Source organism: Lagopus muta, chromosome 14 (assembly GCF_023343835.1).
Source record: "Lagopus muta isolate bLagMut1 chromosome 14, bLagMut1 primary, whole genome shotgun sequence".
NCBI lineage: Eukaryota > Metazoa > Chordata > Aves > Galliformes > Phasianidae > Lagopus > Lagopus muta.
The window spans coordinates 12,133,250-12,160,516 of record NC_064446.1 but is presented as its reverse complement, the minus strand read 5'-3'; the positions used below and the strand labels follow the sequence as shown (position 1 = coordinate 12,160,516).

The 27,267-nt window shown below is 41.3% G+C and overlaps 1 protein-coding gene across 1 annotated transcript in view; it reads left to right on the top strand.

Moving 5' to 3' along the window:
• Positions 1–27,267, top strand: part of GRIA1 (glutamate ionotropic receptor AMPA type subunit 1) — a 165,107-nt gene that overhangs the window by 15,094 nt on the left and 122,746 nt on the right. The gene's annotated exons all lie outside the window — the stretch shown is intronic.

Here is a 27,267-nt window from a genome sequence, read left to right as displayed (position 1 = left end):
TTTGTTCAGATTTTTTTTAAAGGGGGAACTGTTTTCTTTTCAGTGTTCCTGCTGCAGCTATTTGCTGTCATTTCATGGAATTGAGGGGTTGTGCAAGTATCTTTTTAACAAACAGTGTGATAATTAGCATCATTGAAAGAAAATTAGCAAGAGCAGCGAGGTGGTACACGCTGAGCTGATAGAGTGAATTTTTGAAGTTACCTGAACTACTTTAATGTGTCCATCCTACTGTCAGAAGTGACACAAAAAGCCTGTTTATAAATGTTATCAGCCCCCTGTTACCCTTCAAAACACTCCCCCAAGCACTTATCAAAGCACTTAAACTCTGTGGCTCTTCAGATGCTTTCATTGCAGGATTTGTGATGAGGGAATGGGTTTGTGAACAGGGGTGTCTACCATGTCCAACTCTCCCAGAAGAACTCCCTTCTAATTACATTGCAGTGCTAAAAGGCAAAAAGATCCAACCAACTCATGTGGAAGATCCAATTGACCCCTGTGCAACCCTGGTGTGGAGCTGAGGCTCCTGCAGTCTTTCATGTGTACATCAGCAGCTGTCAGTCAGAGCTGTCATCCTGTCTAATTACTGTGCCTTCACAGCCTGTGCCTCAGAGGGAGTGACAAGGAACTTATTTATTAATGCCTTCACTTATCTTCCCCTTCTAAAACTTCAGTGCAGGTGGATCAGTCCAAGGATCCTTAAACTTCTTTTGAGGCTTCTGTTTCTGTTCGATAGTTGAAATTCCCTGTAGTTGGGGTAATACAATGGGTTATTGGTTAAGAAGTTGCATTCTTTCAGCTATTGACTCCTCCAGAGATGCACCTTCAGACCTCCCTTCAACTTCCCACGATAGAGAAGTGCTGCCTGTACCAGATGTTCGAGCTCTGGAGTCACAATCCCAGAGATAATGAGATTTCTTTAAGCATGTTCATTACTTAATCTTTGGCCTTCAGAGCTCTAAAGTTCATCAGGCCCACATTTTCTGTCACTTCCTCCTTAACTTTATTTCTGTTTATGAACAAATGCCAGCAGTGTGCAACTTGGATTCTGCATGAACCTGCAACATAAGCTTCTGAAGGAGAAGCTCAGCTACCAGCTATAGGCTGGTATAATGCAGATTTGGTCACCTTGTTACTGTTCTATGTTTACCAACTTCAGTGTCCAGTATTTTTGAAGCCTGTAATGCATATTGGGAAACAGGTATAATGCATACTGTGTGGGAAATAGACACTTGCAATACTCATGCCTCATATCAAGCATCATACAGACAAACAGAACAAGAATCAGCTCTCCTACTCTCTTAATCTGGTCTCCATATTTGTCATCTTTGTTTACTAAAGCTGAGAGCTGGACAGTTGGATAAATTATGCTGCTGAGGCTCTTGCTGATCTGCAGATAAGGGTTGTTTGTCTTGGTTTTCTAAGACTGTATGACTGTACATTAAGGCAAGAGAACTGCAGACCAGAAAGAAACTATTTCAGGAATACAAGCATTTAATTAAGTAATGTATCAACTGCAAGATAATGTATGGCATCTCTCCCTCTTACTTTTTCTCTAATGTCCCAACATCAAAGTATGAATTCAGAAACCCACTGTAGGAGCCCTGGAGGAAAGGCTGTCTCTTTCCTCAGCAAGTTATGTTGTTGGAGGTTGTCCTTATGCCTCAAGGAGGATGGAGATAGCCCTGGGGGAGTCTTGCATCCTTTTGGATCTGATCCTGAAAAGTGTTCTGCTGAAGGATAGCTTTTGCTTGTTTCTTCAGCATCCCATATTTTTCCCAGTGGGAGACAGAATGTACAGTCATTTACAAAACACCATGCTGCTCTATTTGCTACTGGCTTTCAAAGGGCTAAGCAAGTGTATCCAAAGACAGGGGAGTTCTCTGACCAGCCTCCCCCAGCATTACATTTGACCTGAGCATCACTTGTGCTGCTATCACAAATGCATATCAGTTTCAGACAGTGGTCTGTTCTGTTCTTGGTGCCTTGGTGATGCACGTTAATTTAGCTCCTGGGTCACGTCTGAAGTCAGAAAAATAAAGACTCATCATCAGTTATGTTAAGCTGAGTAGATTTTTTAGATGTTTGAGTTCTTTGCCTTTAGCAGCTAGTACTGGTTTCCACAAGCTGGAAGCATTGATGCACCACATTAAGATGTCTGCAACTTGTGATAGCTTCAACCTGGGAAATTATTCCAGGTTAGCAAAAAGGGGAATCAGCATTACAGGCATTTTGACATCTATCTATATTAATTTGGATATGCATAGATAGAAAACATTTTGGCTGGGCCTGCCAAGTTAATTCCATTTCAAAGCTGAAGAAGAATAGGTTGCTCATTTGTTGAGATGCTATAGGGGAAACTCTTGGAGGCCATGCTGGCAGAACAAGGCAGGATTCTTAGCCCCAGAAGGGTACATGGATTAATCAACTGCTATGTAAATCAATCCAGTGTACTGCAGGGGAAGGCATCTCTGAAGATTTATATAAAAAGAAAATATCCACCAAAGCAACAGAACAGACCGGTCTGCTTTATAGATCCATGGTTTCACAGTCTCTCCAAGTGCAGTTTGTGTTATGTGGTCCTTACCAATGCTCAGCTGTCTGAACACCCTTTCCTGCAGATGCTGATTTTTCTTCATCTAGAGGCATCACAGAGATCAGCTCTTTGCAGCTCCCTATTATGCATCTGAGTGTTGCTTCCTGTTAGTTTTCTCTTGATTAAGCAGTCTCAAATCTTTGAGGTTTCCTGCTCAGCTGTGTTTCTTACCCTAGAAGACAGCCATTCAGCACCCAGATGAGTCTTGGATGTGCATAACAGCTCAGCTGTAGAGTTCTATACCCGTATGCCACCAAAGCCTTTTGTGACAGCAGGTGAAGGTGCTACATAGCAGAGATTGGAACAGGTCTGCAGCAGTGGTAAATCAGTGTCATCACTTGTGAGCTTTACACCTGACACCAACTGCACAGCTACTGCAGGCTTTTCCTAATGGTGAGGCATGACGAGTGCTATGAGGGAGTGCTGAATGTTTTCTTTTCTTCTTTAGAAGAGAACTGTCTTGGAGAGCTGGTAATGAAAGTACCTGAAATGGGGAAGTGAACAGAGCTGCCCAAGAAATTCTAGTTGAAGCTGGGTATAATGCTGCCCGTTAGTTGTGTTTAAAGCCTTGCCTCTTTCTAAAGAGTTTGCCCAGAGTTCTACCTTGGAGACTGTGGCTAGGGACAATATGGTAAATAACTGAGTAGAAGTATTGGAATGGGAGTAAGTCAGCCAGAACCGATGACTGAGCTGTTAATGTCCTTCTCTGATTTAGATTGATTCTAATTGCAAACATAAGTCAGTTGACTGTATTCAGTTTTTATTTATGATCAGTTCTGATTACACAAATTATGACAAATATGAATTAGGTTGTAACTAGCCTAGCAATAAGCTCTATGTTGCTAGGTAACAAGCCAACATTATTCAAACAACCCAATCAAGGGGAGGCAACTGAGCTATTGTTCTGTTCTCGCTCCTTGTTTTTTAGGCTGCTGTTAAGAGCCTCCTTAATGTCTTCATGTTACATTTGATTTTGTGGAAGGGAAGGTAAGGTTTTGTTGAATTTCAGGCAGGCACCTTCATATCATTCCCCATTTTGACAATGGCTTTTGGAGCACAGCTGAGAGCAGCTCAGTGTTCAAAAGTGATGCTTGTCTGCACGCTGAAATCCTGCAGAGCAGCCCTGAGCCAGAGAGCTCTGGTGTCATCCAGTTCCACTGCTTGCAGTGCTTAACTTGCTGCTGCCCTCAGTGCTGTCACTTTATCTGCTGTCCTTGTACTGCTGAAATGGAAGTGGTATGATGTGCTGTATTTTGTCCCAGGTCTTTGTGTTTTCATGTGAATTCCAAGAACAACTGCTTGTGCTAGAAAATACAATTTTAGCATTGGGAAAGCTGGTTGATATTAGATGCAATTCAGAAACAGCTGCCACCTCTGCAAAAGCTTTCTAGAAATGAGCTCGTCCTGCTCAGGAGAACACAAAACTCGTGTGGGATAGGCAAAGTAAGAGATGAAGACTAGAGCAAGTAGATTGGCAGAGCCACTGATGAGTTTAACGCTGTATAACTGCACAGCAGTGAGTATCCTAACAAAAAGAAATCTGGATTTGCCTGAGTCAGTGTCCTGGAGGTGATCAAGCCAAAAGGCAAACCCCATGCAATCTATCCCCTGCTGAGGACTGGAAAAGGTAGCTTTTAATCAACCTGAAAATAACCTGAACAGCGCACTGAAGCATCTTTGCTTTGGAGATACGTCAGGAACACTTTCAATCTTTTATCTTGCCTAGAACAGCAGGAGAAATGCCACTGAAATAAGCCCTGTAATTTCTCCTCTGTAATTATACCTGTCACCACTTCCGATGGAGCTGATATAAATAGCCAGGTCTGCCTTCTGTTTGCATTGTGCTTTTTCAAATACAAAACAAAAAGGGGAGAGGAGAGTCAAACTGTATAGCCTTATCTCTGATGGTAAGATCAGCCTAAGATGTATAAAATAAATGATGCATTCACACACTGCTAATTTGCTGTTTCTAAGCCTGACACTACATACAACTCATTACTGTAGTAAGTAATCCTGTTTGCTGAGAATAACTGTCTGAAGAATTCACATCATATGATGAGACCAAAGATGATGAAACAAAAAGGCATAGATGTTAATGTATGTATGTATTTTTTTGTATGCCCAGTGCCTATGGTTAAATCCACACTTGCCTGGAAACAAAAGGCAGGCTTGTGCCATGCAAGTTGCCACGCTTTAGTCAACATTCATCTGAAATCCTTATATAAGCCAAGGGGAATTCACAGCTCTTCCTTAGAGATGTCAGAGTTGATGTGTTCCAGCAGGGAATAAATTGCAGTAAATTCTGGATTTTTCCAATTTGAGCACACTGGGTGAAACTGCACAAGTTCATACAAGAGTAGTTGTAGTGGAGCACTAATAATTCTACCAGATTAATTTAGAAGTTGACCCAGTGACTGAATAATTGTGACTCTCATTGGGATGAGAGAGCCCAGAGCCCATCTGATTATTACTGACTGATACTAGATGCCACAGCAGCTTTTCTAGGATCCATCTTACTGGATTAAAGTGCCACTGCAACATGCAACAATAAACTGCTTTCAACCTTATCAGTTCCAATGAGAAACGTGAGATGTAGTTGCTGTTAATGAGCAATAAGCAGGCATACTGTGTGTGTGTATATATATATATATATAAGTATATATATGCATATACATTCTTCAGAATAAAATTCTTCATGAAATATTTGCTCCCTTTGAGTTCTAAAGAGAAGTCATATGGGTGGAAAAAAAAAGAACAAATGTGTTTGTGGAGGGAGCTTCAGGTACTGTAACAAGGAGTTATCATATCCAGGAGAGACTAGAAAGAACAAAAAATTGAAAGCAGAATGGTTTGTTCACTCCAGAAGTAAAAAAGGGGTTCCCAAAAATAAATAGTTCTCTAAATCAGTTGTTTAAAATATCCTAGACACAATCTCCTGTCTTGGGAGCAGAAAGTCAGCGTAGCAATCAAACCCATGCAGAATGTTGTCTGTAGTTTCTCTGGGGGTCCATTCAAATTGATATACTCATGTTTATTGTCTTCAGGGGTCCCCAAAGTGATTTGAAAACCTGTGATAAGCTGTGAATGTCCAAACAGCGAAGACATTGGAACACCCCTTGCACAAATATAACAAGGAGAGTGCCAAAGGGGGCTCACAGACCTCAACGCAGACTTACAACACCTGTATTTTTTCCTCAATACCCACCTAAGCTCAGGTGAGCTGCACTATCTTACCCAACTGTTTTCTACTCTCCAAAGCAAAGATGTCATTCTTCTACTTGTGGCTGAGCTGAAGGTTGCCAAAATTCAGTTGAGGTGTAACTAGGTGTGTTCTTTTAGGAACACTGGAATACCGAGAGCATTGCTATTGGGTGCTTGCAAGTAGAACTGCCCCACTTCAGCAGTCACTTCTCAGTCAGCTCTCCTGGTGCAACGCAACAGACATCACAAGCCTCTCTGCTCTGCTGCTCTGTTTGGGTATTCTTAGGAAAACAGCAATTGGGCTCAAAGCTTGATTTGTCTGTACTGCTCAGTATCCATAAAGTCATCACAAAAATCAAGGCACTGTTATGCTATATAAAGTGAACGATGGAAAGAAAATTGAGCCATTGTACAAAGTGCCAATTAGGTCTCTTAGTGAGCCATAGAAGTAAAACTCCTCAAAACAAAATTGCATTGCCATGCAATGAATCATGAATGATGCTGGGCCAGGTGTCAGAGGAGGAGGGGACAAAAACAGCAGTGGAAGATTTTTGCTATGCTTCATTCTGAACGTTGTAATTTTCAAGTAATTGAAGCAGCCTGGCTGACTGCTTTGCAGTTTTGTCTAGCAAAACTCTGGGCATCCCAGAAGCAGATTGTAATGTTGTTGATAGGATTTAAGGTGATAAATGTGTTAATAAGCTTGGACTGGGTTTAAGGTCGGAGAGGCTGCTCTGCATGCTAGTGCAAGGGATGTGGAACACGTTGAACCCAGTGCCCAGGAAGGGGGATTTCTCAGTGATGCAGAGTGCTCAAATCTTACCAGTAAATAGAGGGCTGTTATTTGACATAGTAAGACATTTTCAACAAAGCCATGCATCAATCAAAGCTGCTATGGTTGAGATTGTTCTTTTATTTTAAATTTTCCCAAGTTTCCAAACGCTCCTACTCGCTATACTTCAGTACCTCTCAAAGGTGTTTCCTAGGTTTTTTCACTGAGTACCAACAAACTGCATCCTTGTCATTCACATTACTTGGTATGTAGAAGTACTTGAAAGATGGGAGCAACAGGGAGGGGTGTGTTACTTTCTGGGCTGCTGCAAGACTGGCTAGCCTGCCTCTGGTCTGTGTAATTGGGAATCTGCATTTAAAACAAACAAAAAGCCAACTGTTTTGCCTATTCCTATCATCAATACTGAATACAAGACAACATCACTATTACTAGGAGGTAGAATTGAAAGGAACAGTTTAATAGAGGACTGCTAGCAAATTATTTTATTAGTAGTTTATTTTTCATAAGTATCTGTACTGGAAACTCAAAGGATGTAGTGAGCAAAACTTCCAGGAATCCATCTAGAGGTATTGTCTTCCACAGTACAAGGAAAAAAAGCTTGCATCTCATTTGATTTTTTTCATTAGGACAGTAGCATCTGCATGGATGGAGACAGAAGGCTTTGTTCTTGAAAACTTCTTTTGTAAAATGTTCTCTCTATCCTTCTCTATTCCCTCTTGTCACTGGGTGTGTCCCTTCATCCAAGTTCCTGTCCTCTTACATTCTATCTAGCCTAGATAGATGCTTCCAGATGAAAAAGGTTGTGTCAGCTAATCAGAGCATGCATGGACCTGAAATCATGCAAGGCTTGCTCCCTTCTGCAGTAACAGAGCCACCTTTACCCACTCTTGGTCTCTTTCCATTTCTCAGGATGACTTTCTTCACCTGGCAATGAGCTCAGCAGGACCTCGGCTAATAAGACAAGCAGAAATCTGAGACATTTAAATGCCACTGGCTGCCTGCTACTGGCTGTGGCGGAGGTCATAACCTACTGTTGCATCCCCACCCTCCTTTACAAGCAGATACCCTTCAGCAGTCTCACATAGCTCAGTTTGGAGGTGTCCCTAGAGTGTTCTTTTTTCTCCCCAGAACAAAACAGCACAGTTCATACACTTATTTTTTTTTTTTAAATCCCACCAGATGTTAAAACTACATTTTGCTGAACGATTTTGAAGAATCCAATGTGTTCAGGTTACTAAGCTTTGAAAATATGAAGAGGCCCTGTAGGGTTTGCAGAGCAGAGTCGTAAGTGATGAACAATTAATGTGTGTGAATGTTAGCTATTTTCTGCAAGAGTTAATTGAAAAAAATATATGGTGAACATCCCTGCTTCACTGCATCTAAAAGCTCTGAACTCAGACTGTATGGGATATGGTAAGAGCTCCCTGGCACTGCAGCTTTTACTGGATTGATTGAGAAACATAATGTAAGCCACTTATAGGACAAACTCATGAAACTTGTAGGTTCTGGGAATGTTTTGCAAAAAGCTAACAGCCACTTAAACATGCATGAAAAAGGAGCACAGCATGACCCTTGTGAATAGCAGCAAATCAAATCCAAGCTGTGTTTCTGCGAGAACAGAGCCAAAAAAAAAAAAAAAAAACCACCTGTTTTTCTGTTATTATTACCCTCTCTGATATTTAGCCACTCTGAAGAGGAAACAGTCTGAGAAACTTTCATTTGTACAGTATTGACTTGAAAACAGAGCTGTGTGCATTTTATTTATTGTACTGAATGATTATGGTGAAGGTTCCTCCTGATGAAGTAGCTACAGAAAGGTTTTCTAGTTGCTGTAAATTCTTAATGCTCTTTATAACCACTATAGGTGGTTGTGCCTATAGAGCAACTCATTTGGCATATGAGGAAGGAGATGTGTTGTCCTGAAAAGGGAACTGTAGTAGAAGTCTAGTCTGTTAGTCACCTAGAAATACAGCATTAAATGGGAAAAATCCTCTGACTTTCCTGCCATCGTGCTATAATCGAGTGAGTGGCCACAGCCATCCTGTTCTTTGGATCTCAGCCCTTCTGGTGTGTTAGCAAAAGAAAACTCAGAGATAAATGTCTCCTGCTGAGCAGAAGAAAGGAAGAAAGTCAACTCAATTAATGGGGGGAAAAAGCTAATGGTGTGCTGACCTTGAGAGTGGGTATCAGAACTATTTTGTTAGAAGATGTAGCAGCTCTTGAGCAGTTTGGACAAAGAAACTGAGATTTTGACTGTCAGGTTTTTCAGGACTCAACTAGATGCAGTCACATTTGATCAAGTGCTGGTGATGCTCCTGCGTTGTGGAGGTTGGATCACCTCCAGAGATGATTTCCAACCAGTGTTTCTCTGACTGAGCAGCTGAGGAGTTGTCTATAGTATATTACACAGGAGGTCAGATTCAAGGCTTGTAATAATTCCCTCTGACCATAAGACTAAAGACTATATTAATTCAGAGAATTACAACTCCCAGTGATGGGCAAGAAACAGGAGCACAGGGATTCTTGATGAAGATACTGTTAGAGAAATATCCATAGCAGTAAAGCAAGAGAAAAGTAAGGTTCAAGGATTTTTTTTCTTTTGTGAAGAAGCCTTCCCTAAATATCTTGAGTTCTAGGTACTCTGATAGGGACTAAGCTGTCCTTCAGTTCCCCATTTACATTCAATTGGCAAGATTAAAATCTTTCCACTTCATCAAGTGGCCAGGTTCTTGCACTTTTAAGGTAGAGAAAGCTCCCTTTTGTTTTGTTTTGAATTTTCCCTAGCCAAGGACAATGGCTTTTTCCTGGCTTTTTTTAGAGCTCTTGATAGGGGCCAAAAAGACTCTCATTAAATAAGGAGATGCAGGTGGCTGATAGTAAATCTTTGGGGTGTTTGGCTGGAAAAAAAAAATTAACTTGCATGTAAAAAGCATATTCCCTTTGCAGAATTTGCAAGTGATAAATCTGGGAGGTTCCTTTGCCCCTATGGAGACAGCTTTTACAATGCACTGTTTGTCCCTCATAACTCGGTTTTGAATAGCTCTTACAGCTTTCCTGAACCCTCCTAAGTGGGTCTCAGTGGGTGCTGAAGCTTCAGAAAGGGCAAAACATCTCTTGAAAACAGTCTGTTCTTTGTTACCAGAGATATTTCTGTTAAAAGCCATCTGAGGGGAATAAAAAAAGGGCACTGTGAATATATATGAAGAAAAAATAATTCTAAATTATTCATCAATGAAACAGGTTTTCGTTTTGCACTTTGGACTTTTTTTTTGTCTTGGCCATTTTCATTTATCCTAGCAGAGCAGTGCAGCAAAGGTGGGCGTATTTTGATGTGGAAGTTGTACAAGTCAACTAATGTTACAAGTCTTTTTACTCTGTGCTCCCAGTCCTCCTGAATCTGTTTCCCTTTATATATCCTTTAGGCTTTTCACTCTGTATTCTGTTCATTTTTCCATTTCCTCTTAATAATTTTCCATTTCTTCTTAATAAACTTCTTAATCTGAAACCCAATTTATGATAAAAGTTGTCAGTAACAAAACAAATGGCTTCATCTTCTTGGAGTGTTAGAAAGGATTTGTATAACACTTGTCTTCCATTAATGCAGCATTTGAAGAGTCCAGCTGTCTTGCTGTAAGTTTTCTTTCTGAATCTAATAATGGACTTAAATAAAAGAACTTCTGTGAGGGGATTTCTTTTTGTCCTGAACTCTGGCTGTTTCATTTCGAAGAGATTTATGTACCAATGTTCTTCGATCCCATTGTTCAAAATGCATGCATATTTGATCATCTGAAGAAGATGTGACTAATGATACAATCAGAGCTATAAATGGTGGCCACACTGAGAAGCACATCTACTTTTCAGAGAAACTGTTTTATTTACAGTTTTTCTTAGTGTAATCAAGGAGTGATTCTTTCATGGCTTTTTGAGATCCTTCATGCATCAAACTTGTCTTATCACTGCTGGACTAAATTTCTCTTTTATGACATCCTCAAACCTATCTTCTATTTCTTTTTTCTGTTGCCATGTCTCAGCAGCAAGAAATGTATTAACTTGCATCTTTTCTTGGAGGATTTGGGATTTGGCCTAACAGCTATTTACTGTCCTAAGCTTCACTAGATAAACCCACAGTGCTGCTGGAAGGTGGTGAGGAGGAAGGGATGCTGCTCTGAATATGATTGAGAACACTAGAAAAGCATCTAGGACCTATTCCAAAAACCTACTGTGAGCCTTTCTTTTGACATTCAGATTGGAACGGTTTCTTCTGACCAGAGCAAATCCCCTTTAGGTCTTTTATGGGCTTGAAGGTGCCACTGAGCAATATGCAAGTATCACTACCTGTGTTAAAGCCTGATCAACCAAACAGTTCACAGAGAGATACCTAAAAATATCTGTAGTGAAAGTGAGTTTCATGGTTATGCCAGGAATGATGTGACAGACACAGCTGAAGGCAGCAACAAAGCGGGCAATCACTAATCACCACTGGGTGATCCTGCAGATAACAGCTATTCTTGGTGCAGTGCAGAACAGCTTTCAGGAAGGTTCTGAGGAGGACATTTGATGCATCCCCTGTAGGTTTCTTCCGGAAAAAAATATTCTTGAGACAGCTGCAGTTCTTTTTACAAATCATCATGTCAGTTTGTTTGTTTGTTTTCCCTGTCCTTCCTCTCTTCCAGCAGGAAAATTTTGCCTGATCTTGCTTGTATGCTTCAAGCTGAACATTCTAAAACGGTGGTCTCTTCTTCCCAAAACTGTGTTAAACAGAAGGTCATTCACACTGACTGAATTGAACTGAACGTAAGGACAACTTCCATCACAAATTTTGGCTTTATACTGATGTGTTGGCCACTTGATGTGGTTAAGATAAACTTCTTTCAATAATTTCTCGGGAGAACACCAGCAGTTCATGATAGCAGTTCTGTGGCTCTCACATCAGCATCATAATTTTGTGCAGGTAGGGTTGGTTTGGGAACCCAAATTGGTTGAATGTGGGCGTATGATCTCTACTGATGAACTGGTATTTGATCTTTACAGTTTTTCTAGAGAATATTGTGCTTCTAGAATATAACAGGGAAGGAACCCTTAGTTGATAGTGCATACTGGATTATGTTTAAGCCGTTGTCTCCCAAAGAGGAAACAATGTCTTGATGTGCATCCATTCCTGACCTTCTGAAGCATTATTTCTGTGACAGGACAGCCCATTTCAACTGGTGGTACCATTGCCTCTGCACTGGGAGATCAGGAGTTCAAGTCTAACAGTGTGGCTGAAGCACATAACAAGGATGTCACTAGTGCAGTAGTCAAGGAGGCTGCTCCTCTGTTACACATGATGCTCCTGAGCTGAGATGTTAAAAATCTAGCTCCTTCCAGATCATCCCTCTTGAGTAGGAAGGCAGAAGTTAAAAATTGCATGGCAGTTTCTGCAAGATAATCTGAATGTCTTGGCCAGTATTTCATCTCTCAGCAGAAACTAGTTGTGATGCACAGGACAGAGATAGCATGTACTGACTGCTGAAATTGCCTCTGTGGTCTTTGTGCTGCAGGTATTTCATCTGTGGTTTTTCTATCTTGGATACAGCAGGGGATCCCTAAGTATAAGAAATGCTAGAAAAATCCTAATTCTTTGTCCTGTGAAGGACGAAGTTATTAACTCTAGTGGTGACTGGCTCTTTCAATATTCTTGACTGCTTATGCTATTCAGAGCCAGCTTTAGACTTCCTTCAATATTGCAGGCAACTCTGTCTGCTATGGACATTTGTCAGTTGTGTAAGAAAGATAATATTTTTCACTTAGCAGTGCTAGGGAAATAAATTGTACAAATGCTTTCAGTGCAGGAGGGTGGGGGGGGGGGATGTAAATAGAAGAGTATAAAATTCTGTTCATAAACTGACAAAATGCAGCATAACAGAAGATGGTTTGCTTTTTTGGTATGTTGCCAGACTAAATAGTAATTTTTTTTTAGACACATACATTGAGAGTGCCAGGTATATATTATTTGTCCCACTGAGATTTAAAAAAAAAAAGTGAACAGCAACTTGGGATGCAGTTTGCTTCTGGAATAGATGTCATTAGCTTTATTCAAGCTCTCTGTGATTGTACTTCAAAATGAGTTTCTTTTTTTGCTTAGCTTAATCAATCTGCTTAAGTCAATAGAAATATATGAATTGCTTTGGTTGATCCAAATGTGCCTTTTCTGTTAAGGTAGTTTTGCCTGATTTTGTTAAAACTGTAGACTTGACTTTAGAAGCAAAAGGTAACTTGGGGAGTCATGGCTGGCTCTTTCAACCAGATCCCCTTTTATTTGCAGTGTTATACTTCCATGGGGGATCCATTGCTTCCTTTCAGAGTGAGTTTAAAAGGCTATAGGGAGTTTGCAGAAACAAATATCACATCCTGCTGCATAAAGTGTAGCACTGCTGAATAGGAGCAGGTGACATCCTGATGCTCTGCCGCTTATCAGCAGGAAAGTTCAAGCGGAGGACTCAGTGGTGAGTGCAGTATGGGAATAAAAGCCATGTGGGTGGATGAATAGGTGCACAGGAACAAAACTGTGCCATGTGCTGCTGTGTTAGAGCAATCATTTTATCCCTTTGGAAGTTGTACTTGCTGTATTCTTCCTCTCCGTTTTCATTTAGTATGAGATGTTGCGTTCAAGCTTGCATAAGTTCACGTGCAGGTTTCTAGATATTTGCATCTTGATGAGTATGTTGGATAAGTTGCCTTTATTCTGTACCATCTCTCCCTTGCAATATTTTTCTCTTAACTAATCCAGCAGACAGTATTTGTGCCACTCTAAACTGTAGATCCCATCCCATGTGCAAGAACGTGGAGGGAAGCTGTGGTGGAATGCATGAAGGGCGCATGCAGGTTTTTTGGAAACCTCCTGAAAGCAACTGCCAGGCTTTAGGTATTTTTGCAATTCAGGCCCACTTGTGGGTGCTAAGTACTCAAATGTCTGGCCAGGAATTCCTTTGAAAAATCTGGTCCAGATTTTGCTGTTGACGAGTAGTGTGCTACATCTGTGGTTCCCAGCTGGGGAGTCAGACCACATGGAGCACAGAGTCCAGGAGAACAAGATGTGCTGCTGTTGTTCTGCAGGCACTCAGCTCCCAGAGCCCACCGGGATGAGGATTTTAGAGCAGTGACAATTGGGTAGATAGGGTTACTCATGTCTGTTCCCATGTGGCCACGTAAACACATAAGTGCAATGGAGACAGGATATTCTCTGATGTTTTCTTTCTCTTGACCAAAGAGAACCTACATAGCAAAGCCCTAAGAATGGGGACGGATGTGCCAGGTGACAGAAAGTGGTCTTCACACGGGTCTGTGGAAGGGAGAGAGGTGTGGATCTTTTCTTCTCCCTCCTGGCAGCAATGGAAGGAGCTGATAACCCATCCAGAATAATGTCAGAATCTGTCCTCTGCAGATTGGCAGAGAAAGCACTGGATACTGAAGTGATGTGTGAAACTGAGTCACTGCAGGGATGGGTTCATGTATTTGGGGCCCAGAATTTTCAGATCCCACTCTGAGGGGGAACGGTAACTTTTTTTTTCTCTGTGAATCTGTCAGGAAATCACCATGCTGTTTTTTCCTGCGTCATACTATACCAAAGTACTGTAATGGCAAATTAGAGAGGGTGTTCAGGGATCACAAATGGTGAGTGATGCAGGACAATTCCTTTACTATTTCCACGGTCGTTGCTATATACAGAATAGCTCTGTAAAACACTAATGCACTGAGGCACGTTAGATGCAGGTCCCTTTAGCCCATGAAGGAACAGAAGGGAAGCAAAAGCGACAGAGAAGCTTGTTTCCCATGATGAGCAACCAACCATTGCCATATTATTGCTGTATTTGATTTTCCTCATTTAAATGTGTGATGGCAGCAGTTTACACCGGAAATCAAAGGTGATTATTTTCCTATAGATTTGTCAAGCAGGGCATAAAACCTCCTGCTACTGTCCTGACAAATGTGCTTATTACCATCAAAATCACCATTACAACTGTGAAATGTATTTTCTCCTGTAAACAAAAGGAGCTGAACTTGCAGGAAAAGGTTGCCTTTGCAATATTGTTTCTAGTGTTTTCTGGGATAATACTGCCACAGAAATTAAACCTGCCCTTCAGGTTAGAGGCTGATAATGCACGTGCATCATGGCTATACATGTGACAACCACACACCTTTGTCCATGCTGGCTTACTGCCTGCTCTCTTGAAGAAAACAAGAAACTGATAGTTCTATCCTGTTTATGGCAGAAAATGAAGTCTGTGTCTGTTTGTACAGGCTACTCCCATGCTAGGGTGGTTTCTAGGTGCATCATTTTATTTAATGGCTTGGCTAACTTCGGTTAGACTGGGGAAAGGCTGTGAAGGAAACAGGAGTGGGGAACACACCGTCTCACAGACAGCTTCAGATGGCAATCATAAGGGTGTACAGCCAGGAATGTGGGATTTGGGCTCTTTCTGAAGGATTTACTACTGGAAATGAAGGCCTCTCCAGTTCCCTACAAGAAAATAGTCTGTTCCCCTTCAAGCTTGAGATAGGGGGGAAAAAATACTTACCTTGTAAATCGAAGGCATTTGCAGCACAGGGAAAGGCAGGAAAAGAGCAGATGCTCAGGCAACCTGGTGATACAGCTGCAGTGTGCTCAGACTAGATGAGGTGAATGGATTTCAATTCTGCAATGCAGCCATGCATTTCCTCTGCAGAAACATCCCTGCCAGATTACACAGGCCAAGTGAATTTTACTGCAAATCTCTGAGGAAGGATGAAAGTACATGAGAAAATATTCTGAAGAAATGGGACTACAGACTTCTGGACACTGCAGACTTTGTGTCTTGATGATCCCTATAGGCAAGGACACAGCAAACTGAAGAAGTGTGCCAGTTTGTCCCACTTAAAATCTACTCTATAGAGTAACTGAGGAGTTAGTGGAAGGAGATAGGGCCCTCTCAAGGACTGGTAATTACATTATCTCCTGCATAACCTCTGGAGATGCTTCCATGACCCACAGAGGGAGCTGATAGTAAGCCAGTGTCTCACCTGAGTAGCTCAAACATAGCAGTGTGCATTCCCTTCAGGCTGTGAACTAGCCTGTGTGCAGCCTGCAAGGTCTCAGGGAGGAGGATTTACTGCCTTGCAAACTGTCCTTTGGAAGGACAAGAAAGTGGAAATAAATTACAAGTCTGCCCCAAAGCATTCTTCCCTATCACAACTGAAGGCTGCTGGTCTCTCTCCCCCTATCAGCACTGTGCAGTTAATGTTTGTGCTTTTTTACGAATTACTGGCAGCTGTGAATGACTGAACTTTTTAGAATAAAGCCAGATTCTTTTTTTATCGCACATGGAGCGAGGCTATGCAAAGGGTTTTGGATGTGTGTACATGTCAGACTGCACTCACCTCTTCAATTAGACCAAGGGATTTTTATCTCAAGCAGTCAGGTAGTGAGTTCATTAAAACACAGGGTGGACAAAGATGCATAATTTGCTTAGGGCTGCAGTGAATGTTGTTACTGTGAAGGCTCTGGCTTTGGTGATGAATGGTTTGTGACATGATCTCTAGAGAATGGGATACTGACCACACAGCAAGCTGTTGAAAACTGCCCAGGTTTTCTTGGTTGTTTGCCCTGAGCTGGATGTTGCAGAGCTCTGACAGGTGCACGTGTGAGTTATAGGACTGTTCTCTGCTTTTAAAAGTGGCTTCTCTGACAAAGCTATTTCTTCTATCAGAATCCATGTTGCTGTACAGTCAAATCCTGCTCTGCAACCTCTGAAATCATTATCTGCAGATATCTTATAAAGAAGTATTAACAGTGACTGCTGCTCCTTTGGGTTGCTGACCACTCAGATGGTGGAAGGGTGTGCTCTGGGTTCTCCCAAAGTCCAGAAATGAAGTCCTCTGAGTTTGAAAGCTTCAAGAGTGCTGTGAGTTTTCACACAGGGTGAAAGCACATCCAGTTCCTTTCTATAGAGCATTGATATGAATGTTAGAGGAGAAGCTTCTTGCCAGGAAAGATGTGAACAAAAACAGTATAGAAGCCACAATTTAGATGAGGCATTTTCTGCCAGTGGAACTATTTAAAAAATAAAAATAAAAAAATCAAGCCTGTCTACACAGTTCAGTGTAGTTGCAAGGGGGTAAATCCATGCACTGGAGCAGGTTGTGCTGAGGAGTTGTGGTAACCCAGTCTTTGGAGGCTTTCAGGGCAGGTTTAATGGGGCTGCAAGCAGCCTGATGTAGTGGCTGGCAGTTCTGTGCATCGCATGGAGAGTGGAGTTAAACGATCTTTAAGGTCCCTTCCAACCTAAGCCGTTCTATGATTCTTATACACGCAAGTTGTTTTGCTCTTGTGAGTCCCAGTTCTCTCCTCTAGTCTACTCCTCTATGGCTTATATTTGAATAATTTCATTAGTTTTAATTAGCCCAAACTGGGGGGGAGGGGAGGAAGAGGGGGATGACATCTGCAGCTTGCTTTAGTGGTCATAATCAAGGAAAGGTCCACATCATGGAATATTGGAGCTGTACTTGTCCTCACTAAAACAAGAAATATTATCAACCAAACCTCAGAACTTGTCATCTACCAAGCACTTGGGCACAGCTGTATCAGGTTCCTTGTCACTGCCCTGATGATTAGTGACACATCATCTGTTTGCTGCAAAAGGCACATAAGTTGAGGGCACAAAACTAGTAATTAGAGCAACACAGCTCAGATGAGATGTGTTCTGCCTGAGCATCCAAACCAAATACTTGGCTCAGGTTCTTTGGATGGCATTTCTCTTACGCCCACCCCATAACAGCAACTGCCCTAATTTCAGGCCGAGGGAGAAGAGTAAAAGGGATAATGAAGAGACGTCTCTCCTGCTTCACAGTGCTATTTGGTGTTTTATATCCACATCCAGGCAGATAAGCTTGGAGATATTTTGTGAAATGAAAATGTACAGCTATTTCAACTGCATAACCTTAACATCTAGTGTGTACCAAAACTTAAATCTCCATAAAATGATTCTGAGCCTAAGAATATAGCATATACATAGGGCTTTGAAATGACTAAGTCCCACAGCATGCTTCAAGAAACACCTGCTCTGGGTTTGCTTGAGCCAGTGCAAAAATGAACTGCTAAACTCCAGAAGCTAGTGCACTATTGCCAGCATCTGCCTTCTCTGGTTCAAAACAGATAGCATTTATTATGATCATCACAGTTATAAAGTGTCTTTCTGCCACAGTAAGCTCTAACAGAGGTTAGACTTCATCTATGCAAGTAGATATCTGTTAGTCATAGTCAATGTCTGAGTTTTTTCGAGTCATATGGCTACTGGAATTGAGTGATCTATTTAAAAAGCGCCTAATGCTTCTACTGGCATAAAGCATTAATTGTGTTTTCCTCACCAGTGTATCTGGCATCACCATACATTGGACAACTCTTTGGAAAATAAGCTTGTGTTTATATAGCATATGCTAGAAAAGCTCTGTTGGTGCTTTTAGGTTTCCTGCTTATAGATCAGAAAATATGTAAGTGATAAATAACAGCTGTATTTAGAGGCATCAGTCAGCAAGTTGGAAAGCATGAAGAAATGCATGTTCCTTCAACAACCAAATTCCTCTGATAATCCTGAAATTCCTAATGAACACAGTGGGTGTGGATCTTCAATGCACAACTGCCACTTAACACCATAGAAATGCTCCCCAGGAGACTTAAATGTCTGAGTGCGACCCTGTGTGGACTTGCAGATGTTCCTTCATAGCCACCAGAACTGTTGTCATAGCAGAGGTTGGTTGCAGGCCTTTCTAATTCATGTGAGTTTTGTGTTTCTGGTTGTGCTGAGGCAGAGAAAGCTGAAACAGGTAATATTCATGCATAATTTTAAGAAGCAATTCATGCAGCAGAGAAGAAAAATGTTATCGTGTGAGGATATATATGGAAATGCAAACAGGGAAACCAAAAACTATCAGATAGTGATGCTGCAGTCTGGGAATACCTGAAGCTTGAGCCAGGGGAAAATAAAATAAGATGAAAACGTGGTTGTGAGAATGATGGACAACTAGGGGCGGGGAATACAGATTGCTGTCAAAGCTGAGGACACAGAAGTGGTGTTTGGGCTGAGAAAGGCAGTAAGTTTGTCTGAACTTGGATGTTCTGTAGCTGACATCTTAGAGAGTTGTGCTAGAATCTGAATTCACAGGACTTGTGTTATTTTTGAGAAGTCATTGATGGACAGTTGAGCAAAACTGGATGAATGTATCAGTTTGAGCACTGGGCTGATTGAACTGGAAAACTTACAAAGAAGTGCTTCAAGAGAAATGGAAGAAAGCAAGGCAATCTGAGGGACTGGACATTTGCAGAAATATAACAAAGATTTCTTAGGTCTATTTTAGTGTACCGAAATGTGCTTTGCAATAGGGAGGTATCTGTCTGTGCTTCTCCTCTTTCCATCTGGAGTGTAACAGAAAAAATAAATTAAATGAGAAAAATGTCTACAAATCTCCCAATAACAGTGTATCCAAACAAGATTCTCAGAAACAAGCTTTGACCTTCAACCATTCTCAGTGATTGAAAATATTGGTTTCCAACAGTTCTTATTTGCACTGAGCGATGAGTATATTTGAAGTTTCCCAACTTCACTGGACTTTTTTTGCTTAATCATCAATACAGACCCATTCTCAGCCAAAAGTAATGCATTTTACCACCTAAGAAAGGACAAGCAGCTGCAGTAGACATCATTTGCTACTGCATGCCAGCTTATTATTTTCAGAAGCAAGGGCAGCACTGTGGGATATGGAAGAATCCATTCTTTTCTCTGGAACGTCTGTAAGGACAGGACTTGGCACTGATGTAACTGTCAGCACGTTCTCCCCTGGCCACAGCACGCTGCACCAAAGCTTGCTGAGCTGCCTCCCTGTGGTGCTTCATCATTTTATATTTACTGCTATTCTCCAGGGTTTGGCTGCACTAGAGGAGAAAAGCGACCTCGGGAGTTACAGCCCTGCTTGTTCACTGCCTCAATCTAATCTAAAGAACATCTTGAATGTGAACAACAGTTGGTGATTGAATTCGTACCTTCTCACCCAGTTTAGCCATGAAAAAGCTGATAAGAAGAGCTGGGAGGACCCATTTTATGCTCTGAACAAGACATCAAATCCATGGGCAGTGACGTAGCTCTGTAAACTGAGAACAGAACTTCAAATGTGTGACGCTGCTCTGTATTTCTGATGAAAAGTAGCTGAGGAAAATATCATATTTTGGTAAAAGAGCAGTTCAGCTGGCCATGGGAGATTCAGTGAGGTTACACATTGTATGTCTAGGTAGATGATCAGTACTAATTCCTTTCACGTAGCAAAGAATCTAGAAGCCAACTGCAATGATTGCTTTTCAATGTCTGTTTCTTTTTGGGGTTTAGTTACAACATGTAACTCAAGGTGACACCCTCAAGAAACTGAATTTCCTTTACAGGCAGGAAAGGCCAAGGTTTCACACATCAACACATGCAACATCAGGGAAACTGGCCATGTTTGCTTCTAGTTGGTAAACTCCTTTTTAAACCTGGCTGGCCCCCACAAGCCTGATTCTTTTGGCTGGAGACAAATGAGAAATAAGCCCAACAAAACTTGATCAAAATGGGGTAATGTCTATAATTTCAGTTTAGGCTCTTGCATGGGCTTAGGATGAGATTTTGCTTTCACAAAATCTCAGCTTTCTTTTTTCCTTTTTTTTTTTTTTTTTTTTTTTTTTTTTTTTTTTCTTCAGGCCTGAATTACTGCTGTAATTCTGCTGTAATTTGTTCTACCTCCATTCATGTAAGGCTTCGTCTATGAGAACCCACTGTGAGTGACTGTAGCTGAGATGCTATGTTGAAGTAATTATTGGGAAAGTATAGGTATTTAATTACCTGTCCCTTCTCATCTTTTTCTGTAAATTAAGAAAGTAATTAATCCCCAAATCACAAAAACTTCAAGATGTTTTCTTTTTTACAGTAAAATCTAGCAAAAAAAAAAACAAAAAAAACAAAAAAAACAAAAAAACAAAACACACACACACACAAAAAACAAACACAAAAACAAACCCCAACAAATGAAAGGTGCAGTTTTCAAGGCAGTGATTTATTTGCCATTTTCTCTCATGACTGTTTTCTTTCCTGCTTGTTTTTCCTCATTCCAAAGACGAGAAGGAAATTGTATCTTCCTGGATCGCACACAAGGTTTTGTGAAGCTGCATTTAAACAAATAACATCTGGAAATCTCTAACTTTCCAGAGTTGAAGTTTAAGAGGTTTGTGGAGATGCTGCTGGTTTTAGAGTAGATTGGTGGGAGAAAGTGAATGGATGGGGCATCATGTGAGCCAGTGATGAAACTGCTGGAGTTTGTGCTGCAAATACCCCCCTGGAAGCCTGTGAACACCTTGCCCACAGGACACTTTGAGCTTAGGCTCAATTTGCTGCAAAGGTCAAACACCTGGAGAGCTTCTTGCCAGGTTATTTTTCTGACAGGCCTGTTTTCTCAGGAAGGAAACAAAAGCACCACGGTGCTCTGCCAGGGTTCTGAGTCCCATGTCTATGCTATGCTGGAGCTGCCTCAGGAACAGGCAAGACAAAAGGGATCCCAACTTTTATTCTGGTGTTGTTTTCTCATCTTTTTCCCATTTCTCCATTTCTTCTTCGGTCCTCTAATTATCTGCCTTTGTCTTTGATTGCGCCTAGAAAATTGGACAGGCTTTTGTAGCCAATTTTAAAAATGAGAGGCTACTTTATACATTCTTTCGATGAGAAACCCATTATGTATTTTAAAGTAGAGTGGCAACTTACATCCATCAGCCTTGTGTAAATCTGCTCAGCATCATTAAATGGTTGCTATAACCAAAATGGGATGAACATTACTTGTACTTTAAATAATAATGTTTCTCTAATGCACATGTTTTTGTAGAAAGCCTTAGCCTATTTTAGATGGAAGGAAGTATGAATATATCTTCATCAATACTGCAATAATAGATTAGGGAATAAGTGAAGATTTCAGTTCAGAGTTCAGTTCAGCTTTTATGTTTATACATGGGCAATATATTTCTCATTCTCTGGACAGATTTTCTGGATCATAGAATCACCAAGGTTAGAAGATCACCCAATCCAACCATTCACCTACCACCAACATTTCCTCACTAAACCATGTACCACATTTAAATGTTTCTTGGACACATCAACCCCCTTCCTGGGCAGCCCATTGAAGAGCCTGACCACTCTTTCAGAGAAAACATCCGTGCTTTCAGGCCAGTCATTTTTCTAAAGCAGTTGTATTACATTGCTGGCACAAGAAGCATCTCATCTACTGCTGAGACACTTCTGTCAACTGCAGGATTTTGTTTCCATATTCAGTTCCTGTCTTTTCTGGAAGGATTTTTCATAATTAGTTTTGAAGGAGCGTCTATATTATCTTTTTGCCTCCAACCTTCTACTTCCCATTCAACATACTTGATTCTGCTGGTCTCAGCTGTTGAATCCCATGGCAGGAAAACTTTTACTGTTTGGCTTCATCTTTGTGATAGAACTGACATACATGAAAGATCTTACTTTAGTCCCACCCAGAAGGGAACATCCAGCTTCTTGCTGCAGCTTTTCTGCAGATCCAACTTCTTCCCTCTTCATACGTTCGTAAAAGAACAGTTGTGGAAGAGGTTTGTTCTCTACTCATTTAGCTCCCTTGTGTCTTTGGATGAGGAAGAAGCCAAAGTGAGTTGAAGAAACATCTACATAGAGTGCCTGAGTATCTATAAAGAGATGTGGATGTGAATATGAATTATTTTTGTCCAGTGCCTGATACGAGCATGTGCAATCAGCAGGCTTTCCACTGACTGTAGTGGGTTTGTTTCCCACTTGAGAGTCGCAACATGGGAGAGAGGATCTACAGTTCATAATCAACCCTACAACAATGCAGTTTCCCTCACCTGTAATTTGTTTCCAATCAAAATGAATTAACAAAAATTCTGCAACATGTAGTGCAAAGGACCCAGGCTTATCACAGCAGCTTCATTTTGGTTTGAATGACAGACTCTGAAATGAGCATTTGTTATCATATTTCATTTAAATTTCAGCCATTGCATCGTAAAAAAATGATAATTGATTACTGAAAAATAGTGTGGCATAACAACTGTATAATAATTTTTCATAAATTACATTGCTGTCGCTCCTCATTTAATATGCTTTTAAAATCAATTGCTATTTAATCAACAATAGCTACTTTATGAAATCCAAATGAAATTTCATGAAGCATCATTTCTAAAAGATTGCAGTACGTGTATAGTGTTGCTGTCACTAATTTAGAAATACAGATTTACCCTCTTTCCTGTTGCAAGCTCTGACAAACAAGTAGTAAACTGACTTACAGATAATGTCTTTGGGAAGTCGCTGACTTAAATCGCTTGGGTCATATAGGGAAGTCTCTTCCTTCTTGAGTAATCCCAATAAAATCAGTATGACTGACTTGGTATCTCTCAGTGGATGTGATATTCCCTGCTTGCTGTGCCAGGTGCCCTCATGTGCAGTTAGCCTGCAAGGCAGACTCAAGGAGAGCAGGCTCTGCAGTTCTTGATGTAAGGCTCAGTGGTGGGAAATGCTGCTGGCGAAATACAGCAGTGCCCTGTGCTGACTACTCAAGAAGCGGTGCAAACTTCCCAAATTCCCTCTGAAACACAAACAGGGAGTGCTTTCCTCCTGCAAAGACTTCTCACTTCTCCATACAAGTTCTTGCAAGATTTCTAGCTTCAGCAAAGTGCACCCTAATCTTTCTCAAGTTCCTCAATGAAGTGGGATAATTTGAAGATGTCCGTGAGATTTCAATGCAGACATCTGTTTTGAAAGCTTTTCTCTTCCCTTTTTTTCTTCTTTATAGCTAGATCTTTCAGAACTCAGTTTGAAGATGAAGTCTAATACAGCTCTTCCCTGATAACAGTGTAACTGCCTTTCATTCTTCAAGTACAAATAATTACTTATGTAACCACAGATATATATACAAAAGAAAGTCTCTGGGTATTTTTAGCTTCTTATTCATAGTTCAAAGCTTATGAGAAGTAGCCACATTAAAAACTACTGTAAACTACTTTCTAAAGCATTCTTAAGTATTTTGTTTTTCTTAACCTCTTTTGCTAGCTTTAAACTCCTGGAACTCTCAATCTTAGACATCCACCCTTCTTCGCTCTGTATTTGTCACTTGCAAAGCATGAATTGTTCCTTCTTCAAGCTGCTTCTGACGAGGCACAGGGCTTGATTTCTCCAGGTTTTTTTGTCCCATGGGCTCCCAAGCAGTGCCATGAATGTGCTTAGACTCAGCAGGATTCTTTGCGGTCCTGAAACGTTGCTTGTCTTCGTTATTGCTAGGGATGGAGTCGAATTGGTGTGTGTGTCTGTGAAAACAGTTAACACAATAGGAGGAGTGGAAGCCAAAAAAAAAAAAAAAAAGTAATCAATTCTCATTTTAAGCCTTGAAAATCTCCCGTGTTTCTTTACAGTCAATTGGGCTGGAGGAATAGCAGGTATCTCTTTGTAGCAACTCTCAAATCAAAAGACTTGTGAAGAATGTACCATGTCCTCCTTCTGTAAAGGAAGGGAGATGTTACAGATGTGTAAGGTGCATTTCAGGAGTGCAGTGGGAAGCTTCTTTCTAAAAAGATCTGGGTTAACTGATCTCAGCATCACCCCTGCATAGCATGGAGAAAGGGAAAGATTGACATGCAGAGCTGGGAAGAGTGTTTTAGGCTGAGTTCTGTACCAGTGGAAGTTTTGCTTGGCAACTGGTGGCAAACTAGGAATTTCTTATTCCATGTGGACTGTTTGTGAGTTCTGTCCCAGTGCTGCCTTAGGCATGGTGGCTGGTGACACACAAGGATTTCCAGGAGGGGTAATTTGCTGTGTCTGAATGTACGTAATGATTGTTCATGCAAAGAGTAATTGCATGAAAGGGTAGGGCCAAATGTGGGGATGGTAAGGCTGTGAGTTGCCATGCTGTCCCCATTGCTCTTTGTATGCTAGATAGTACAAGAAACTGGGAGTTAACCAGCACAGGGAGCCCAGGCAAAACCTGGGACTACTGCACAGGAAATCAATAGGTTTCAAAATCATCCTTTTCATCTCTAATAGCAACAGACTCCTGAGAAATTGTAATTGTTGATTCCAGTGGTATTATTCCAGTGGCAGAGAAGGACAGAGCAGTCTGGAGCCCTGAGTCACAACTTTCTAAAATATACCTGACCAAACGCATTAAGAAAGCAGTGTGTCAAAGTCTTTTTCAGTTGTTTATGCTCTGGCTTACTGAAAACAAGCCTCTGTGTGCCTAAAAGTCCCCTACTATTTCTATGTCCCACGCAATTGAGCTGAGGTGGAGGGGGATGTTGTTGGACTTTTTGTCTTCACAGTCAGAGTTGGTTCCTGCTCATTTGCCTGAATATTAATATCCACACAGCTGATGTAAGCACAGATATATGTAACAAACGGATTAGCATTGCTGGTAATCTCATGCCTACAAAAAACACAGCAAAAGGTGAAGTCATGGCTGGGGATGCTTCCTTCCTGTTTCCTTTAGATATAACACATAGGATCATGCAGTTCTTTAGATTCTGTTGCTTGTCCCCAAGATCAGCCCTTTGTGCTACAATATGCCACCCTCCCCTTAGAGCACAGCTTGTCAAAAGGAGAAAAGACAAGCCAGGGCAACAAGCAGACGCTGCGCTTTCTAAATGAGGTTCCCAGTGTTCACTCAGAGCTGGGGATGCGAATCTCTCACGTCCATCAGGTGGCACAGTAGATAAAAGAGGCCCTGATGGAGCACAGCCTGGCAGGAGCATGCTGTTCCCAAGTGGGCAGGGAGCTGTGGTTTGGGGATAACAATTAAAAACAAAACAATTCTGCCTTCAATTTCATACGTAAACTATTCCTGTCAGGAAAGAGAAGAAATGGCCTGATGAGAGGAGCAGAAAACGAAGGGTTATTTTAAATCACTTTTAAAAACATGATTATTCTGATAATTTTTCTTAATCCTTGAGTCATAAGCAGCTAAAATCACAGCTGCAAATATGCTGGAGTTTCTCCTGAGCATGGACTACGACCAGCAACAGTCTCATCATTTTCCATCCTTTTCAGTTCATCTTTCTTCATTTTTCTTTCTGCATAGAGTGAAGCTCAGGGGAACAGAACTCATTCAAAATAGCCCTGGATAGCAGCAGGCTTTTCCCTCTGTAGCCTGCAATTGTCCCAGCATGGCCGTGGGAGATCCCCCATTAACGAGTGCTGCTTTACATTCATTACCTGCTGTCTCAGGTCCTGGTGGGGAGGCTGGGAGCCCTACTAGTGCCTTGTTTAGAAGCAGTCAAGAGGCAGGGTCTGTTTCAGACTGAAGGGGCCATTGGCTGTTCCCAGTCCTGAGCTGCAGCTGAAAGCGTTCTTACAGAGCTTGTCAAATCTGAACAAGGATCGAATGTTCAAGAAATTCCATCACTGCAGGCTGGCTGGAACAATAAGCCCTAAAGGATGTTCAGCAGCAGGCAGAGCTTGAGGCACTGGATTTTTAATCATTTGTCTTGATGTCTGACAGCTGCAGCAGCACACATCTTGCTGCAGTGTTCATGGGTAGGAGAGGTCTTGCCTGCACTGCTTCCCTGGCTGTCTAGGAGTATATCAGAAAACAGCACTGGAGAATGTGCTTTAGCAAGCAGGAGTGCCATACTGTAATTCCTTTCTGTGGTATGGTGAAGGAGTAAGTTCACACTCATGTCATCAAGAAACTCAGGTCCTTTATTTATTATTTGTATTACAGTAGCACCTAGAGGCCCCAGGTTGCTAGGGTTTGTAGAGCATTTTGTAGGAGACGGCCACTACTCCTAAGCCATTGTACAGAGGCAAGGGTTGAAAAGGAAGGGAGAAAAGTGACCCCATGGTGTCTAGTAACATAATGGGAAAGCAGAGCTCTCAGAGGATGCTTGTGCTGTCAAGGACTGGGTCATAGCATTTCAAGAAGCTGCCTTCATCTTCAGCTCAGACACAAGAAATGTCTGCTCACTTATAGCCCTTATTCAGTGGTGGTATAAACAAATCACTTTATTTCACATTGCGGGAGATGAAGTCTATTGTGACCTAGCTGAGGGCTGGTGGCATCTTGAGACATGCCCACTTACCTGCCTATGATCAGCAGGGCTCTCAACTCAAACCCCATTCAGTGGCCGAACTGCAAAATTTACTTGTGATTTTACATTGGAAATTTGCTTGTTTCTTTCTGCCTTGACAGAATAGCCAACTATGCCCTTTATTTTTAAAATGCTGGAGTCCTGACAGTTGCTTTGGTCAGTAAAAAGAGGCATTTCTCTTAAATGTGTATTTTCATGCATTTCCTACAACTCTTAAATTCTACTGGCATTTACAGTAATAGCTGTATTTTTGATGAAAGAAGTTTTGATGTTATAAAACTGCAATCTCTGCCTTTTAACAGCAGCCCTTAAAAACTATGGAGAAACTACCTGAAGTTTCAGCACCTTTATAGGAAATATAAGCTGTAATTTCACTGATTTCTTTCTTTGAGGTGTGTTTTAAAGAGAAATCAGACCTCAGCACATTCTGTAGTTGTTCAGAAGAGTGCAGAACCAGCAGTACTACAACTTGAATACTGTCTAAAATCCTGACAAGAACAGGAGTAATAGGTGCAAAGCCTCTCTATTTAG